Source organism: Octopus sinensis, linkage group LG17, assembly GCF_006345805.1.
Source record: "Octopus sinensis linkage group LG17, ASM634580v1, whole genome shotgun sequence".
In the NCBI taxonomy this organism is placed as follows: Eukaryota; Metazoa; Mollusca; class Cephalopoda; order Octopoda; family Octopodidae; genus Octopus; species Octopus sinensis.
This window is the reverse complement of record NC_043013.1, coordinates 144,435-157,055: the sequence shown is the minus strand read 5'-3', so window position 1 is coordinate 157,055 and position 12,621 is coordinate 144,435. Positions and strand designations below refer to the sequence as shown.

General features: G+C 35.9%; 1 protein-coding gene across 7 annotated transcripts in view; it reads left to right on the top strand.

Annotated features, from left to right (window-relative positions):
- The first annotated feature begins 397 nt into the window (after positions 1 to 397).
- LOC115220963 (zinc finger protein 652-B-like) overlaps positions 398 to 12,621 on the top strand; it is a 154,950-nt gene continuing 142,726 nt past the window's right edge. For 3 of the 7 annotated variants that reach the window (XM_036510224.1, XM_036510221.1, XM_036510223.1), the window contains exon 1: positions 2,068 to 2,204. The gene's annotated coding sequence lies outside the window, so the exon portion shown is untranslated. Of the gene's footprint in view, positions 511 to 1,051; positions 1,133 to 2,067; positions 2,205 to 12,621 lie in introns of those variants that run through there. The other 4 variants (XM_029791173.2, XM_036510222.1, XM_036510225.1 and 1 more) reach the window with 4 other exon arrangements.

Here is a 12,621-nt window from a genome sequence, read left to right as displayed (position 1 = left end):
AACAGCGTCAAATATTGTAATTATATAATAAAATGCGATTTTTAAAAACTTGATTTTCTTCATCTCTTTCTTCGCACCCCTCCCCCCCACGCACCTGTTCTTCACGGCTTCAGTTTATTAATGTTGTGTGGAGGTAAGAGAAAATAAATAAAATGTTATTTGGATTGGATCTAATGTAAGAATCAATAGAATTACCAAATTATGTAACAACTTCTCCGTTTTCCTGTTGATTGCATAATTTGTTGTTTTTGTTGTTATTTACAAGAGGGTATTTTTTTATACCCTCCTCTCGCGCTACCAGGAATAATAGTTCAGGTACTGTCTGTTGGAATTACTATCACCACCACCACCACCACCACCGCCGCCACCACTATTATGACGACGATAATAACGATCACCGCCGCCGCCACCACCATCGCCGCCGCCGCCGCCTTCGCTGCTACAACTATTGCTGCAGCTGATGTTTCTCTGTCTCAGAAAAAGGATATCATCTCTTGCTGCGGAGAGAAGGTACTGTATATATGTGTGTGTGTGCGCGTATGTGGATGTTTTATATATATATATATATATAATATATATATATATATATATATATATATGTGTGTGTGTATATATACGTATATGTATCGATCTGTCCCTTATTTTTCTTATTATGACCGACTGTAAACTTTTCCATGTAGCTCTGTTAGATCAGTAAAAATTAGTTTAGAAAACGAAAATAAACCTAAATAATTACTTACAATAACAACACAAAATATATATTCAACATCATGTAAAAGTAGTTCGGTTTTTAGGGGAATTTGATTTTAAATTACAAAGCAAAACGATGGTTTTTCTCCCTACATCTCTTTCTCCGATCCAAATATAAAAAAAAACCCCGTATATTATAGCTTTTTCTTAAGTTTTACTCCCTTCATATACATCGATGATGAAATATATAAATAAAATCACTAATTAATCTAATTGTTGATATTTAAATAAGATTTTAAATTTCTTTAGATTTAACTTGGGATGGAAGGTAATATATACCTGTAGAAAAAAAAATTAGTGCTTGGCCTGGATGTTTTAATCTTAAGGAATATTTTCTCATCCAACACCGATTTCGATTCTCCTTCCTAGATGAAGCAGGTAGGTAAGTGATGCTGCTGTTATTATTGTTGTTGTTACACTTTTTCATCCATAATAGGTGGCTTCACCATTCAAATTTCAGCTCGGCTCCACTACCGACGTAGGTTTTTTTTACCGTCACCTTTAATAATTAGTAGCAGGTTGAATGTTATCATACCTATCCTACGAACGTATATTAAAACACAAAACAAAAAAAAAAAAAACCTATAAATTTTGTTTCATCATCATCATCATCATCATCACCTGCAGTGTGCGCCGTAGAGCAGAGGTAAACTGCCCCGGCGAGTCGACACTCTTACCCGGTTTCGATTCCCAGTTGTTTTACTCCACTCACGCCGCTCGCACCTTTGCACAATCTCATTTGCTTTCTTCTATAAATATGAAGTGTTGAGTCTCGTCAGAAGAAATTCTCGATCTTATTGAATCAACAGTGGCCATATTGTCTTAAAAAAGAAAACAAAAGCATTAATTACTCGTAACGTAGTTGAGATGAGAAGTTTTCATGTAAATTAATCATCTTTCTTAATCACGTTTACCTATTTTCACCTGAATCGAATGTTCGATCCAGGTGTTCTCACAGAATGATTCCACTCCAAATCGCCATTGCTTTTTTTCCTCCAGATTCTTTCGACGTTTTCATGATAAAGAAAGAAAAAAATGTTGTTAGGTGATATAAATTATTTTATCTTGCAATGACACGATCCTGTAGGAATACTTCGATCCACCTATCGTTCTGCGAGAAAGTCTGTCTGCTCCAACTCGGCTGCATCCGTTCATCATTAACTTAGTTTTTTTTTTTTTTCTATTTTAAAAACACTTGACGAAGCGATCTTTAATAAATGTTTCTGCTGTAAAAAAGCCAGGTCCACCCGTTGAGCAACATTGACAAGTGCAGGCTTTAAAAGAGAGTCTAGTTTCCTTCGTTAATCAACTTTGCTAATTACTTCATTTATTTCGTGTTATTAATCTCTCTCTCACCGAGTCTCACACTTCCTGTTTGCTTTCAACATGGCTGACTGTTAATTACAGGTGAATCTGCAGGTACTTGCAAATAACTTACCACTCATAATATACAGGTTAGTTCAACCAAACTATATATGCACAAGGAGTTTGTCAGAGCTGATATTTTTCTTTTCTTTGAAAAATATCGAAAAAAAAATTTCAGCTTGATTTCACGTACATTTGTCTAATTTCTTGGAGATTTCATCTATTTTCGTTTTATTCGATTGCACTAAAGTTTTCTTTTTAAAAATATTTGCTAAGATTTGTTTTTTTGATTGTTGCTTTCTTTAAAAAAATGGTCATCGTTACTTAATATGCACAAAGCTCATTTAAGCACGTCTGCACAATATGCATAAAACGTTAGCTGCAATCTGTGCATAGAATCATTATCACACATGCATGCACGCGTGCATCCTACATGCGTGCAGCTTTTAACTTATGTAATTGATATCTCTTTCTCTTGTCTTTGTACGTGCAGCCTTTTTTTTTTTTTTTTTAGGTAAAATGCTCAGACATCCTTTTCTCGATTTCTTTGATATTTGCCCAAACTTCGAAAAAGTTTTTTATATGGAAAACATATATATAAAATATACACACAAATGTGTAAAATATATATATATATATATATAGTGTATGCGTTTACAGACATATTTACGGCTGGCATTCACCACGTGGAATATGGCAAGGGCTTGTCTCTTTGCCAACAAATTCCAGTGATCTAACATTATACTTTTTCTCCTACTCCTACACACAGTCCCATCTCTCTCACACAGGCTTTCGTTATTAGAAAGCGAGTTTTGTGTAATGTCATATTGTTCTTCGTTTACCTTTTAAAAGAAATGCGTAGCCATTTCTGAAGCATCTGCTTCTTAAATCTCATTCGTTCGTCTACCTGTAAACCCCAGATGTGTGTATAATTTGCACACACCTCGATGCACACTATAATATGCATAGATGTATGTATTGCTCGATCAATTTTCTCTAGCAGTAGACATAACGGTCAAGTACTCAATAAGAATTGAGTTACAATAATGTGTGTATCTCTGTATTTACTGGAGCGATGTATGTTTTTTTGTATTATGTTGATAACCTCCTGGCGCCCTTCTTATTTTCCAACAGTTAATTTTTATTTTCATTCAGTGAAACCACGCTGTTTTAGCGAGCTACTGCTGATTTTTATATAGTATACATAGTATAGTAGCTTGCTTTCTCAACACCTTAACTTAAAATCATTCATAAAAAAAAGCTGATGGCCAGTTCCTGTTCGCAGAATAATCAGCCCACCTCTCTTTTTCCACTCTTTATTTGTTTTTTATTTACTTGTGAATGTTCAGTTTTTACTAGTATGCTAAACAAACTACTATTTACACACACACATGTTGCTTATATACACGCCGGAGTTCGTCGCCGATCAACACTTAACGTCTTGCCTCGGTTTCTACGAAAATAGTTTTTAGCTTCTTAAAGTTCTCCAAAAACGTCTGTGGTGGACTAGCGTCCAATCCAGAATATTGAAGTGGAATTTTGTCTTTATAATAAACTGATGTTTTCGGCGCCCTTGGATTTCGGGAAACATTGTGTATGACATAGCAACTTTATTTGACGAACCGGGGAGGGAACCAGGCGGTCGTTCGACTTGCCAGAAGTAGCAGTCAAATTCTTTCATCACCTCCAGTTATTGGTTAATGACCTGGATATTGAAAATATGGAATGGTCATGGCTGGAACATTAATTATTACAAGCCTGCTGAATCGGGACTGACCTGGGACCAAACAACGACATAGTCACAAAATCCGCGACACAGCTCATAGAGCCTGTTGCATCGATTACACACGCAAGCAGTATATTACTGGTTATGGCGTATGGCATAATATTACCGTCAGTTTCGCGCCGATCATTGCACCATGCAATGTTGATGACGCTTCAGACATGCTTAGAAATGTGTGTGTATGTATGTATGTATACATAATCTTGATTTAATCATATGTCTGCATAAAATAGATCATCTCCGTTATGTCAGCTACTTCTTTTCAAACTTTGTTACATACTTTCATTTTATTATTGAGCACTGGGGGTCGATGTAACCGACTCACCCCCTCTTCCCAAATTGCTGTCCTTGTGGCAAAATTTGCAACCATAATAATAATAATAACTATAGTCTATCTAGTTTACATTAATGCGTTGAAAATTTGAATCCTCCTACCTATATTTGTATATTCGTGCGCAAATGAAATTGCGTACACACTTATTTCATCCGGGAAATAATTACTATATACTCATTTTCTAAGCATGTGAATACATTTTTATTCTTAGCTTACTCCTACTTTTGTTAATTACTATTATATCCATAGAATATGCTGGCTCAAGTTCTAAATCTGTCGTTAAAAGTTCTATAAATAAATAAACAGTAATGACACTGATTTCTTATGGGTAGACACAACGTCAATTCTGATAGCGAGTATAGCTGCTTACACATTTTCTCAGTATATTACTGGTATTTATTGTATATCAACCCCATTATTCTGCTCTTTGCTGCTGTCTCTACTTCTCGATAGCAAGGGAAGGTCTATTTATGTAACGTTCTGGATTTTCTCAAGGGACTCAGACATGTCTTGTTGTTGCCGATGAGTTCAGAACGTGCCTCGACCCTAATAATTAATTGCTTCCAATTTAGGCGCAGACCAGTAATTTTGAGGGGATGCGTTAGTTTGGACTCCACTGCTAGACAGGTACTTCTTTTTATTCAAAGGACGAACAGCGCTCGGCGTGATCTGAATAACAATAATAATAATAATTGTATCTAAAAAGCACTAAAAGTTCAAATTATAAAAGGTGAGAAGATAATTAAATCAGCATTTGGGGATGATTGAGACTGCTTTTATCGATCTCGGCCAAAAGGACTTAAAACAGTTTGTCGTTCTATCAATTCTAATTTTATTGATTTAAAATTCGTCCACCCCCATTTGAGTGTTTTAGGTCCGTATACAGAATTTTGGATTATGTTCGTTTTTACTTTCTCCTTAATAGCTGTTTTATGTATTAGGAAAATGATATAATTTTCTTGCATCTTTAAATCGTTTTCTTCAAAAAGGCACCGATGTCTAGATTCACCCTCCTATCTCCACCATCTTCGCGTGTGTGTATAAATCTAGAGGCCACATGTCTATTTAAAAATGAAATTAAAAGAAAGATTGTTGATCGTTCGTCCCACGTGGGTTTCAATAGTTTCACAGTTGAAACTGTTCAACTCTTTTGTCAAAATGTTTGTAAGACCCGTCCAGCCGTTCATTCATTCATTCACTTTTATTTTCATTTTCTTCATTTCTTTTCTTTTTGCCTATTTTATCACTCTCGCAACTTTCTGTTCACATTTGCTCTGACTTTTTCTTTTTTCTCTTATTTTCCTTTTTTTTCTTCTTCCTCAGTTTAGTTTTGGAGTTCAAATTTTGCAGCGGTTAACCATAAACTTCTTTAAAAAAATATTGATGAAAATTGTTATTGTATTTGTTTCGGGATTCAGAGTTTTTTAATTTTGTTTCGAAATTTCTTATAAGTTGGTTGTTTTTCATCTTCTTTATGATAATTTAAACATCATGCTCCCCCTCCTGCATCAGACCTTTTTTTTTTTTATATATAAAATTATTTTAGAGAGAAGTATGTCGGCAATAAGATCAAATTACCAGGCTTGTTGGTATGAATGATAGAACATGCATACATTGTTAGTTCAAATCCCGCCGACGGTCGATCGCCCTTCTCTGCAAGATCTCATTTTAATTTTGTGTAGGGGGTGCCAGAAGAGTAAAGTAAGTATAGAAGTGGGGCCCACTCCTTGTTTCAGAACGTATCAAGTAACCCTAGTCTAGACACGCAGTCGGGGATCGCTTTATTAAAAGTAAAAAGAAAGAAAAGAACTGTTGTGAAGATGCTTTCTCTTGTCTTTGTGACTTGTTCCGTCTCGTTTGAGGATTGAGACATTTCAAAGGTTTCTCTTTTTAAGATGCCAAGGTGTATTTTGACTAGTATTTCGCTGCTAATTCTAGACTATCAAGCTCTTTCGTTAGTGAGTGTACAAACGATACATTTCTATCCTTCATCGATTATGCCAATCCTAACTGGGCCGGACACACTCCCAAGAACAAAATAGTGCACTTCGCATCATCATCTTCTGTCTGTAGATCACAACGATCACCTACAAACAATGAAATAAAAGTACTCAAAATGAAAGATCAGCATGGACATGCGAGACTGTTATTGCAATAAACTCTGACCCATCAACTATTAACATTGATTTATCCCTAACACCCAACAACATTACTCACCGTTGTAAAGCATTAACCCTACATCTCAGTCTAGACACACAGCAAGTACAGACTCAAATCGACTACACTCCATGTCTACTTCACTTGTGGCCATTTCCAGAAACTAAAATATTCAACTTATGAAGTCACTCGATTTGCTGGAAATAACAGCCAAGTCTTCCTTAATTCACACTGTACCTTCTTAGAAAAGAATGCGTTGGTGGGGCAATCCACTCTCCCTAGGAGAAAGCACGACTGTCGCGATGGGACTAATGGGGAAACATATACACATACTGTGTATGAAAGTCAGACTGTAGAGAAAATGCAACATGCACTGACCGTTACACTAATAATTTGATAAACGATTGCATTTCGAAGTTGAGACATGTATCTAGATCCGTGGATTGAAAGCGGGTTTATCCTGCCAGAGATGGTCGTCAGTACACCAACGTTCTGTACTTTCTAGCACCTGGTCCACTCTTATTGAGCAGACCTTATTTATGATCAAATGCTTTCTGTTCTTGTTCGTTCTGTTTTCTGAGAAATTATTTATCTCAGACTACAATACTCAATATGCACTTCCTTTGTCTTATAGAAGATGTGACTTTGATAGAAATTTGGCTTTTAGTTCTAGCAGATAATACGAGCATAAAGAGACTTTCAGTTGGTTCCATGTGTTGTTTAGATCCCGGTCGGACCTAATTGGTATTTTAATCATGACCACCCCGTTTTAATTCTATATATTATAAAGCCAGTTGGTTGTGATTTGAGGGAATTTTTTGTTTTTTCTTCTCCTGGTACAGTAAGTCTCCATTAGTGGTTCGCATGTGTAACTTAGTATTGATTTCTTCCGGTGACCCAAACCCAATTTCTGTCGATGCGTAGTTTATTAAACCGACCCAAATATATTACTGCTATTTATTTGTTTTTAGTGCCATATCAATACTGATCTCAGACTAAACGACACCCGAAGCCATTAAGGAGTTTCCATGGTCATAGTCATATCAGCCGTGACCATCCAAACTAAGGATGTCTATAGAGCTACATAATCTTATATGTCGTTAAGAAGTTAGAGCGTTGGGTCAATTTGGCAGAATCGTTAGCAGGCCGGGCGAAATGCGTAGCCGTATTTCGTCTGCCGCTACGTTCTGAGTTCAAATTCCGCCGTGGTCGACTTCGCCTTTCATCCTTCCGGGGTCGATAAATTAAGTACCAGTTACGCACTGGGGTCGATGTAATCGACTTAATCCGTTTGTCTGTCCTTGTTTGTCCCCTCTGTGTTTAGCCCCTTGTGGGTAGTAAAGAAATAGCTATTTTTAGCTTATTTGAACGGTGGAAACTTCGTTACGTCGACTTCTACTAATCTGTTGTTTGTCTCGTACTCATGTCTTTTTTTTTAAAGTATATCAAAAATTACATTGCTCGTTGTGTTTTCATTAAAGACGACAGAGTGTAAATTGAGGTTAATTTGGCTGCTTTTTCTAGCAGGTTGAGCGATCACATAATAAGCTCCTTCAGGTCATTTGTTTGTATTGCTTTCAAATATGAAATCTAACGCAAATCATGTTTAACAGTATATGACTTATATGACTTCGTGTTGAAAAAGGTTTTACCTCATTTTCTATATATGTAAATGTGTTTGTGCTATTTTAAAGCATAAAAATCACCCCGACTCCCCTCCAATCCTATATCAGAGATCTTGTATCAATGTAAAAATGAATCGCCTGTAGGAATTAAACTTTTAAATAATTTTCCGATATTATTTTTTATTAATAAGATTTTAACTAGATTTTTAAATTCAGAGGTTGGATATTCCTACAAATTCGTTAATTCTGTAATGTATTCTTAAAGCAGATGTTTTTCCGTTAATTTTTAACAGTTGAGTGCCTTTTGTGACACGACCCACTCGACCGTGAAATGAGTATTAGTAGGAGATAGAGAAAAATAAGCGAGAAGGAGTGGAATTTGTTTTTTGTGTTGTTGATACATAAAATGCCTTGAAATGAATCAAAATACGAGTTTGACCTTTAACCTCTACGCCACAGGAATTCTATTTTTAAATGTAGTCTTTCTAAGTAAACCTTTTGAAGTAAACTGGTTTTCCCGCCTCTTTTTTATGCTTTCACTGTTGAAATCTCTGCAATCGTTTTTGTTATATTTCTTCAGTGGACAATATTTAAATTTTATGAATAAATATTCTCAGTGATGCCTTCTGCTTGAAAAATATAGAGTTAAGTGCAGGCTGACATATTTAACGTGAGTCAAAAATGATTTTCAATCGGTTGAAATTATAATCGTAGTAGGTAAGCCAGTTATTAGAATTAATGGAAATTTAAGGATCAAAGGAGAGAACTCTGGAAATTTCAATTGCCACCAAAATTAAGATCTGTGGCAGGTATAGTAGAAAGTTTGAACATATTTCAGTCTTGTTAGACCTCTTCAGCGAAGCAGTCACCAAAACAGCAGATCACACAATGAGTATATAAGTTTTGCTGGAAAAAAAAAAAACAACTCATTGCATAAATATTTACTGAGTTATATATATTTAGTCACATTGTGAATTTAAGATCCATGGTTAAACCACAGTTTGTTATTTATTTTCTGCAGTTTAGATAAAAATTGAACTTAGAACTTTTATTACCTCTTTCGTTGAGGCTGTCAAGCATTATTGAGAGGCCCACTCGTTAAAATACAAACAGCATTGCATTAAGTACAACTAATTTACATAATGATACAGTGTTGACAGCCCAATGTACTTATGGACCAGTAAACATTAGAATTGGTAGGTTAGTTTTGGCTCTTTGGAGCCTCTTGTGCCATATTCTTTATAGTATAAAAATAGTTTTTATTCTGACTATATTATAAGAATATGAAGTCATTGTGATTGAGAGGTGTAAGTCACCTCAATAGACCTAAACATCAGATGGGAAATATAAACAGACAGATTTCAAGTTCCCTTTAGCTCTCTACCACCCCTTCACATCTACTTCATTGTCACAGCCTCCACCCACTGCTCCACAGCATTTGCTCCTCCTTTCCTTCCAACCCAGTGTTACAATTCTGTTGGTAGTTGGTTCATACAACCAGCCACTCAGATCTCCCTTCACAGCTGAACCAGGGCAGTTGAACAGGATAATTGTTGTGCCATTTTCAGGGCAATGTATATTCCCAGGATTCCTTCTGCACAAAAAGCATATAGTTAAGTGCAGGCTGACATTTATTGTAGTGAAATGAAAATGATTTTTAATCAGTTGAAAAGTTTGACCATGCATACTTTAGCTTGGATTAAAGAGCTGGGATGACCGTTTAGCAAGTAAATGGTCATCCTAGCTCTTTAATCTTATTTTTGTTTTTATCTTTACTTTCATCTGATATTATTGTAATGTGAAGGGAAGTCATTAGTATTGATGGAAATTTATCAAAAGGAGCAAAAGGGAGAACTCTAGAAATTTCAGTTGTCCCTAAAATTAAGATCTGTGGTAAAGAATTTGGACATATTTCAGTCTTATTAAACCTCTTCAGCAAAGCATTGTCACCAAAACATTACAATCATATTAAGCTGGTGTTTGGAACATAACAGGGAAATCTTGAATAAAGGTTTTCAAAATCAAGATCACTTTAGAATCAAAGGTGGTCTTTGGCAGGTTGGTATCAAAAGGGTTTAATAGGGTATTGAGAGTGTTTACAGGTTTCAGTATTATATTGGTAAGATTGAAGGCTACATAGATACACTGTCTATCACTTGTTTTCAGTCGTTCTTTATTACAGACAGAACCTTTTATCAGAAGATTTGGAAATTGTGATGTTAATGCCTTTTCAAAAAGCATTAGTAATTTCTGTAGAGGCAAATGGTTCCATAAAAATTAAATTCTGTCATGGACTCAACTCTCCTACGTTAGATCTGTTTTGCTATATTAGCATGGTTTGGATGAATCAGCTGTATGGTATGTTGTTCCTCCTTAGACTTCTGAACCATGATATCCAGCAAAATCTGATGGACAACTCTGATAATTGCTCTCCTTCATCCTTTCAACTCATTTAAACCTCCCGTATCTAACCAAAATATTCTACTGGTTTTATATTCAAACTAACCAAATCCAGCCTTTCCAAACTATCCTACAAAGTCGTTCTAAGATTAAAACAATCCCATCATTGAAATCTTGATGCTGTGAGATAAGCCATGATTCATTCCAAACAAGGTGAATAAATAAACATTATCTCTGACAGAGTAATCTGAACACTAAATGGTTAATGTCTTCACTTTGCCTCTATCAGTCACCGTTTTCAGCTCTGTTCAAGGCCACACGCAATATATATATATATGTGTTACACTAGGTGCAGTGGAGCTGTGGAGTTAAAAAGTCTTTTTCACGAATATATGTGATGCTAGGTTTGATCTTCAATTTTGCACATTCTGTTACATCATTGAAGGAAGAAGTGACCAATTTGAAGTGGGGTCTTCCTTAGAACTTCATAGCCATTGCATCATGTTTCTTCTATATGTGCATGCATGGCTGTTGTGGGTGAGGGGCTTGCATTGCAACCTCATAGTTTCAGGTTCAGACCTACTGCAACACTTGGGCAAGTGTCATCTGCTGTTGCCCTGCAAGCATTGGCATTCCTTTCTGATATTCTGTGAGACCAAGTCTAACCATGAAGGAATATTACTTGGAAACAGGTGAGGGTTGGTGACAGCAAGGACATTTGGCCGTAGACAATCTGTCTCAATAAATTCTGTCCAACCCATGCTTTGCAGGCTTATGCTAGGTCACAGTGAGCCAAATGCACTGTGTAGAGTCTCTTGTTTTGGTGATTCCTTTTGCTTAATGCTCATCTTTTAACTCTCAAAAAAGCTTCCATGCTGACTGACACACATGGATTTGGTACACTTTCCTGTCTCATTCATTTCTCTTTCAGTTTCAAGGTCTCTGGTTCAATATCTTCCAACCCACTTTTTCTCATAAGATTGGTTATACACAACACTGAACGTCTGTTCATTTTGCAGTGCTTCTCCTGCTTACTGTCAAAGTATACTTATTCTGTGGTACCTATCTCAAGCAAGATGGACTTGGTTACTGAGATTTGAGCATCATCAGTTTGAATACAATGCATGATGATCTGTCCTCCCCCACCCCTCCTCCATCTCCATGCTGGCATGGGTTGGGTAGAGAATTGCACCAGACTCTAATTTCAAGCCAACCATGACCACCATCCCCTCATCTAAATTTCTTTTTATGGTTACTCATTTGAAATGGTTATATTTTCTACTCTTGCTTTTTTTATTCTGTGTATCCCTCTTTCCTGCTTATCTTTCTTCCCAGGGGTCAGTATATAGATAGATGTAGCAGCAGTAATTGATATTAACTTACGTATGGGGGTGAGAAATACTCCCCAGCAGATCATAAAATGGCCTCATTTATGCATTTTTTTCATTACATTAATGTCACTCAGGCAGTTTGGACAGAGTAATAATTTGTTTTCGTGGACCTAGATAACAATGTGCATGTATTTGTATGTCTGCACATGTGATGAATGCATGCATATTTGTGCATATACACATGCAGCTATGTAAGCATATTTCTGCATACATGAATGTATGAATCTGTGAGTGTGTGCCTGCCTGCATGTTTCATGTTGCTTCTAATCATGTAATTGAAGAGACCTTTCTGATTAATTCTATGTAAGAATGAAAAATTCTTTGAAATCTGAAAATGAATATTAAGAAGAAGATTAAATTGTATGGATTTTTTTGATGAGTGATCTTCAGTTTATATTTACCTTTTTTTTAATGAATTTTCATCCATGATCTTAGATGATGTTGCCTCTTAAATCTGATTACAACTGCCTGCTTTAGACTTTATATTTTATTTATAATTCTTCTTATTTTTTTTTTAGCGTTTTACATTCGTATATTCCTACTAACATGGGTTGAGTATTGTGTTTATATGTGTAAATGTTGTCTTTTAAATATTGCTTTGGTGTCAATGTTCTTTCATAACAGAGTATTTTACCTCATGTTGACCATTTAGTGTAGTGTCTGTTGTCAGCTGGGTAGACTGAGGCATGTAGTTATGAGTTCTGTCTGGTGGGGTGTAATGTTTGAAAGTGTGCCACCAAAGCATGTTGCCAAATCACCCAACAGTAAACATGAGCACAGATTGAAATTTTATACAATGTATACAATGTAGCCTCA